The sequence below is a fragment of the Mya arenaria genome, chromosome 4, assembly GCF_026914265.1.
Source record: "Mya arenaria isolate MELC-2E11 chromosome 4, ASM2691426v1".
Lineage (NCBI taxonomy): Eukaryota > Metazoa > Mollusca > Bivalvia > Myida > Myidae > Mya > Mya arenaria.
In genome coordinates, this window is record NC_069125.1 from 19387158 (window position 1) to 19395631 (window position 8474).

Sequence of the window (8474 nt, forward strand, 5' to 3'; positions counted from 1 at the left end):
TGCCGAATAGTACAGGCTTGTCAAATTCATACACATATAATGACAGGTCAGTGCAGTATTTTTTATTTACAATGCACATGTCTTTATCACAATGTCATTGATCTAAAATGCAAATTTTTGATATTTAAAATAATGTTTCCGTGAATCAGACCTAATTTACGTGCATATTGCATACTAAAAAGTTATGATGTCAAACTATGTAGATTTAAAACCATATTGTAAAACTTGAGAATTTCATGAGACTGTTGATTTTTAACATAAAATTGGAAAACTAAATGTTTGATATAATGAAAGCTTTACTAAATAACATTTAAAGTATGTTTTATTAACTGGCCACTCCATATTGCTTGTCTTTGAGACTCCATTATTTGTATACCTTTAGTTCCTACTCACGTCAATAACTGAACTGTATTTATTTAACTGATGAATGCGTTTTTAATTCTTGCAAATATCACTTTGTCTATATATGACACCTTAATTCTTTTGATGATTTATGTCATGCTGTGAAAAGTATGTTTGTTAAGAAAAATGCATGCTGATTTTAATCAATGACACATGAACAACTTAGAAACGGTTATAACTTAGATAAACAATTTCCTTACAAACCATTATTGATATTCACTACGCCTCTTCCGTAACTCCATTCACCCGAAGGGTCCGTTGTTTGTACAATAGTTAGAATTGGCTACATAATTTACATACTTATTGTTAGTTTCGAACCACAGAGTAATTAACCATCTGGAAGGTATTGCTTTTTCACACCAAATTGATCTTATGTTCACTGTTTAGCGTCAGAAATTCCAATTTCAAAACCCGAAAACTCAACAAGTATAGTGTTTATAATCTTATCTATTTCTAATATGTATAGTAGGGTAGGTGTCAATGTACAAACTCGTTCTTATTTATTATTCATAATATACCAGTGAACGTGTTTCATGCCTTAAAGCTGCACTCTCACAGATTTACCGTTTTTACAACTTTTTAATTTTTGTCTTGGAAAGACCAACCAATGATATACGATTGCTGACAAAAAATCAGATCGTAGTTTATCATATTTCCGTTCGAAAATTAATGTTTAATGGCTTAAACCGTTACTAATGGTTTAAGAATATATATAAAACATAAATTTTTGAACGTACATATAAAAATCTATTTTATTACAGCCGTCTTATATAACTGGGTTTCCATGGATTTTCGCATACATTGGCTAGTTCCAAGACAAAAAATAAAACAGTTGTCAAAACGTTCAATCTGTGAGAGTGCAGCTTTAAACATTTGTTTAAGCTCCCAGTAAACTTGGGTTTCAATGAACGGCGTTTATTCCATATATCGGTTAAGCAATGTTAATGGTTGTGAGGTCTGTTTGTGATGTTTGTAACTTTGTTTGTAATGTTTGTAACTGTGTTTGTGATGTTTGTAACTGTGTTTTTGTAACTGTGTTTGTGGTGTTTGTGATGTTAGTTACTGTGTTTGTGATGTTTGTTACTGTGTCTGTGATGTTTGTGATGTTTGTAACTGTGTTTGTGATGTTTGTTACTGTGTTTGTGATGTTTGTGATGTTTGTAACTGTGTTTGTGATGTTTGTTACTGTGTTTGTGATGTTTGTTTCTCTAGTTTATTGCCGTTTGGGCCCTTACATTGACCCCCTTAACAGGATTATATTTTGTTATGTTTCGACTTCTGGGCTTGTCTTTGTAGTTTTCATTGTGTAATTCATAAATTATTCAAAAGTATGAAGATCAAAATATCTCTGACTTTTACCTTATTTTTCATCAAAACTGCACTTTTTCTGAATATTATTAGGTGAAAATAATGAGTTAATACTTTTACACTTACAAACTATGAGAAATGAATGGCGATCCAAACATGTAGCTTCATCTCGACAAGATCACAAATCTGGCAACAGTCCTAAATAATCTCGGACCTGACACGTGTACTCACTTTAAGCAGTTTGACAAGATCACAAATCTGGCAACAGTCCTAAATAATCTCGGACCTGACACGTGTACTCACTTTAAGCAGTTTGACAAGATCACAAATCTGGCAACAGTCCTAAATAATCTCGGACCTGACACGTGTACTCACTTTAAGCAGTTTGACAAGATCACAAATCTGGCAACAGTCCTAAATAATCTCGGACCTAACACGTGTACTCACTTTAAGCAGTTTGACAAGATCACAAATCTGGCAACAGTCCTAAATAATCTCGGACCTGACACGTGTACTCACTTTAAGCAGTTTGACAAGATCACAAATCTGGCAACAGTCCTAAATAATCTCGGACCTGACACGTGTACTCACTTTAAGCAGTTTGACATAACCCTGTATCGTTAAATATCATGTTAACATTTGTGTTCTTCTATTTAACAATATCTATCAATCAAAACTATAAAATATGATACGAAACTTCTTCCTTAGCACCCATATTTCGGCTACTAGCGACCTATTGAGTGCTGCTAAATGAAAACGTACTTCGCTACAAGAGGTATGCATCCTACCTGAAACCACCAATCATCTATCCTTACATTCATATCTACTAGAACTTGATCACCATATGTGCGAGTTATATGCGAGGCTTCAAGAAAACTCACTATTTTGCAGTTACGACACAAATAGAAGATTCCAAGCCACATCGAAACCCAAAGTCCAAAGCAATTTCGAAGGCTCAATCTAATTTTTAGTATTGTGACATTGGCATTATTGTCACTGTCCGACGACCAGTTGAGCATCTAAGGGAGATGGAAGTTTATTTTACGACGCCTGTGTTATGAGTTTTTGTTTTGTTAAGAAGTGGGCGGAAGTGACAAGACTGGATGTAACCCTGGTTAAGGCTACTCTGGTTCTTATACGTGCACCAGTTTATAACACTTTCCGACGGGACCCTGTTCCTTCCGGAAGAGGTTATTTTTGTAAGTGCTGGGGTCTTTCCGCCTGGCCACGGACCCGGCACCAGAGAAAATAGCTGATACCTGGCTCCTGCTATACTTCCGCAAACCTTCGATAGCTCTCGAACATTATCATTCACGTGGAAGGACCAGTGGCATTTCTTTAACGATATTTAATATTTTGATCGTATGTGGCAGAATCAGTAAAAACAGCCGATTATTGTTATATCAGTAAAAACAGCCGATTATTATTATATCAGTAAAAACAGCCGATTATTGTTATATCAGTAAAAATAGCCGATTATTGTTTTATCAGTAAAAACAGCCGATTATTATTATATCAGTATATACATTTTAAGGTTTAGGTTTTAAATCATACATTTTGTTTAATTATTACCTCCAAAAAATCACCTCATTAACTCGTCACTTAGGTTAGATTGATTTCCTAAATAAATAGAGAGTTTAACATACAAACAGTAGTCTAAACTTGATACCTGTATATGGATGCTATTTGTATTATTTGAAATTGTCAAGAAATTTTGATCGTGTATGGTTATTTGGACTTAACTTTTTTTGTCTCATAATCAATAATAGTACAATAACTTATTTGGACTTCTTAACAGTTTACTACCCGAGTTTGGTTTTGTTCGCGCAGTAACATTATTCCTCTAGAATAGGTCATATATACATGTATAAGACTCACTTTACTTCTCGAGTTTGATTTTGTTCGCGCAGTTACTTTATTCCTCTAGAATAGGTCATATATACATGTATAAGACTCACTTTACTTCTCGAGTTTGATTTTGTTCGCGCAGTTACTTTATTCCTCTAGAATAGGTCATATATACATGTATAAGACTCACTTTACTACCCGAGTTTGATTTTGTTCGCGCAGTTACTTTATTCCTCTAGAATAGGTCATATATACATGTATAAGACTCACTTTACTTCCCGAGTTTGATTTTGTTCGCGCAGTTACTTTATTCCTCTAGAATAGGTCATATATACATGTATAAGACTCACTTTACTTCCCGAGTTTGATTTTGTTCGCGCAGTTACTTTATTCCTCTAGAATAGGTCATATATACATGTATAAGACTCACTTTACTTCTCGAGTTTGATTTTGTTCGCGCAGTTACTTTATTCCTCTAGAATAGGTCATATATACATGTATAAGACTCACTTTACTTCCCGAGTTTGATTTTGTTCGCGCAGTTACTTTATTCCTCTAGAATAGGTCATATATACATGTATAAGACTCACTTTACTACCCGAGTTTGATTTTGTTCGCGCAGTTACTTTATTCCTCTAGAATAGGTCATATATACATGTATAAGACTCACTTTACTTCCCGAGTTTGATTTTGTTCGCGCAGTTACTTTATTCCTCTAGAATAGGTCATATATACATGTATAAGACTCACTTTACTACCCGAGTTTGATTTTGTTCGCGCAGTTACTTTATTCCTCTAGAATAGGTCATATATACATGTATAAGATTCACTTTACTTCCCGAGTTTGATTTTGTTCGCGCAGTAACATTATTCCTCTAGAATAGGTCATATATACATGTATAAGACTCACTTTACTTCCCGAGTTTGATTTTGTTCGCGCAGTTACTTTATTCCTCTAGAATATGTCCTATATACATGTATAAGACTCACTTTACTTCTCGAGTTTGATTTTGTTCGCGCAGTTACTTTATTCCTCTAGAATAGGTCATATATACATGTATAAGACTCACTTTACTCCCCGAGTTTGATTTTGTTCGCGCAGTTACTTTATTCCTCTAGAATAGGTCATATATACATGTATAAGACTCACTTTACTTCCCGAGTTTGATTTTGTTCGCGCAGTAACATTATTCCTCTAGAATAGGTCATATATACATGTATAAGACTCACTTTACTTCCCGAGTTTGATTTTGTTATTCCACTAGAATATGTCCTATATACATGTATAAGACTCACTTTACTTCCCGAGTTTGATTTTGTTCGCGCAGTTACTTTATTCCACTAGAATATGTCCTATATACATGTATAAGACTCACTTTACTTCACGAGTTTGATTTTGTTCGCGCAATTACTTTATCCCACTAGAATATGTCCTATATACATGTATAAGACTCACTTTACTACCCGAGTTTGATTTTGTTTGCGCAGTAACATTATTCCTCTAGAATAGGTCATATATACATGTTTAAGACTCACTTTACTTCCCGAGTTTGATTTTGTTCGCGCAGTAACATTATTCCTCTAGAATAGGTCATATATACATGTATTAGACTCACTTTACTACCCGAGTTTGATTTTGTTCGCGCAGTAACATTATTCCTCTAGAATAGGTCATATATACATGTATAAGACTCACTTTACTTCACGAGTTTGATTTTGTTCGCGCAGTTACTTTATTCCACTAGAATATGTCCTATATACACGTATAAGACTCACTTTACTTCCCGAGTTTGATTTTGTTTGCGCAGTTACTTTATTTCACTAGAATATGTCCTATATACACGTATAAGACTCACTTTACTTCCCGAGTTTGATTTTGTTCGCGCAGTTACTTTATTTCACTAGAATATGTCCTATATACATGTATAAGACTCACTTTACTTCCCGAGTTTGATTTTGTTCGCGCAGTTACTTTATTTCACTAGAATATGTCCTATATACATGTATAAGACTCACTTTACTTCCCGAGTTTGATTTTGTTCGCGCAGTTACTTTATTTCACTAGAGTATGTCCTATATATGTGTATGTTTCCCTTTCTAATAAGTACAAACCCTCATTAAACGAAACCATACAAAATTCAATCGAATATAATTCAAAGTGGACATTTGTTTTGAAAGACAGGAACAGCTTAGACAAAAACAGCCATAGAAAATATAAGCATCCTGTTTGATGTTAACACAATATAAACTACTGAATATACGCAATATGTATGGTTCATATACAAATGCCGTTCTTAAATAGATTGATTAAGAAGCATTAATAATCATTTAGAGTTTTTAGAATGGTCCCATGGTATGAATAAGCTATTGGCGAAAACGAAAGAGAAAAATGTAATATTCATGAAACAAATCACCTCCCACCAGTACTTTCAGTTCTATGATTATATATTTGTTGTTATCACAATCTCTGACTGGTACTGCCACCCATGATTAGGGTGTTAAATATGTGTAAAAACACTAAAGGAAATCATGATCCCAAGATGATCTTTCAAAAGATGTTTATAAATTTTGCACAAGGAAAAATTGATACCTTAACAATGCACTGGTTGTTTAATTGAAACAGATTAATGGTAAAGTTGTCATTAAATGCATATCGTCTTGACTTTTATTATGCCACGCACTTTTTGCATGGACGATTAAAGACAGCCTACTCTCTCTTGGCCTTTCCGTTTTCTCGTAATCCAATGCAGCATTTGTTGATTAACTAGAATGTTAACAGTTTTGCATAAATGTAAAGGGTTTGTTTCAGATAACATGAGGCCAGACTTTGATAAGCGTGTTTTTAAATATGGTGTATGGATGTAAATATAAGTATCGATTACATTTCGCGAGAAAACACTCAGATGAAAACTAATGCAAGGGTTATTTAGACAATAATTGTAAATCCACTAGCAGTTACACAAATAATATATAAATGTACACTTTAAAATCATGCCCACCGCCCTATATAGTTATTTATTAGAGAAATAAAAGTATCATTCATTTAGTCTAATAGGCATATCGGAATTGTTTCACGATTGACAAGACAGACATAAAACCTCAATATGATATGTTACCTTTTTAAACTGTAAGTAGATCAAAAAAGCAGTTTACAATATGCACATGTAATGGTAAGTGTCTTAAAATGAAGACAGTGTTCGGAAACAAAGTTTGATGCCACAAACTTGTTCCATAAATCCATGAAACTACAGGACAAGCTCAATGAAAGACATACAGACATACACATGCCGACAATCTTATAATAACAGTTAAATTACTAATAAAACGACTAATCGCAAATTCAGAGTATGACCCGCCCACTAACTTGTCAAAGTTGTTTGTCGTTTGGTTTTCAATTAGTCCATTGTATTAAACAACGACACGTGTAAATGTATTGCGTAGAACCCATAATTCTAAACCACAGAATACAAAATAAAATCAAAGCGCTGTCCATCAATGCATGCGGTGGAGTTTGAGTCTTTGATTGCGCGAAAGTATTTCGTAGTTAAGCATATATGTATGTCTTGTGCACTTTTTGACACAGTGACAAACCTGATTTATTCTTGTTGAGGTTATACAGAAAGAAGATTAACTTCTTCCGGTTGTGCATTCCTGAAATTGTAGATGTCAGGAAGAAGCTTGACAATAATTGTGATTAATTTGTTGAGTAGGTTTATCGACTTCCGAGGATTATACCAGGTTTTGTCACCGTATCGAGAAGTGATAAGCGTAGAAGAGTTTACCTATGTAAGAGAATTAATCATCTTGTATAAGAGGGTTAGTGCATGTTTCCACCTTCTTTCCCTTAGTTCTGTTTCAATATCCAGATTGTATATTGAAGCTTGTTTTATTGCACAAAAATGATTCGCGCTGCCTCATGCTTTACTTTCTCTAGGTCTTATTCGTCTGGTTCAATGAGATTATGCTAAACAACGTCGGTATATTCTAACAGCAGTCTAATAAATGACATCCTATTGACTATGTCCATGCCACAACCAGGTTCTAGAATCATGGAGCCCGGATGTTTGTGAGTTTTAATTTCTGCTGTTTAAACGTGATCCATACAGGTAGATGCAAGCATCCGTCTGTTTGTCTTTCGATAGATGAGACGTGAAATTTGCTAAATTGGATAATACAAGCCAACTTTCAGTCCACATATAAGTCGTTTTTATGTCATTATTTAGTTGGTGGTCAACATATGTATGGTCGTCGACAATGATGTTTAAGGTAGTGCCATCTACGGAAAGCCGTATTTGTGATTGTTTTTCAGCAACACTGCCATTAATGTAGATAAGGAATAAAGTAACGGGCACAAGAATTGAACCATGAGTGACTTCCACAGATATGTAACCTTGTCAGACACAGTTCTGGACAAGACAATGCACTATTTTCTACCAATTAACCGTACTAAAAGGGAAAAAGAAATGCCGCTTTCGCCGTAAATTTTCTTTTGACGTAACCATTAACAATTTTAAACGCAAAGTTTGCATCAACGAGTCTCACGTTCATCACGTTTACATTAACAGGAATGATGCACAATAGGTTTTCATTTCCTCACAGGTGTTATTATGACAATAAAACGGTATTTGCTGATTCATATTTTAGAAAATATAAAGCAGTTTGCGATAATATAACCTGATTGTGTTTTCTTAAAAGTAAACAGTACTATTAACGTTTAGTAGTTAAAAATTAGATCCGACCTTTAAACGTGAATTAATATACTTATTGAGCCTTTTTCCTGTGATATTTTCCTTAAACAAATACGTCTTCCTCTCAACACCGACCATGGAGCAAATCTGTTGCACATATTGAATTAACACGGCCAATATGAATTCTCAAATCTAGTTGATTTGGTACCGCCAATACACTACTGAAGT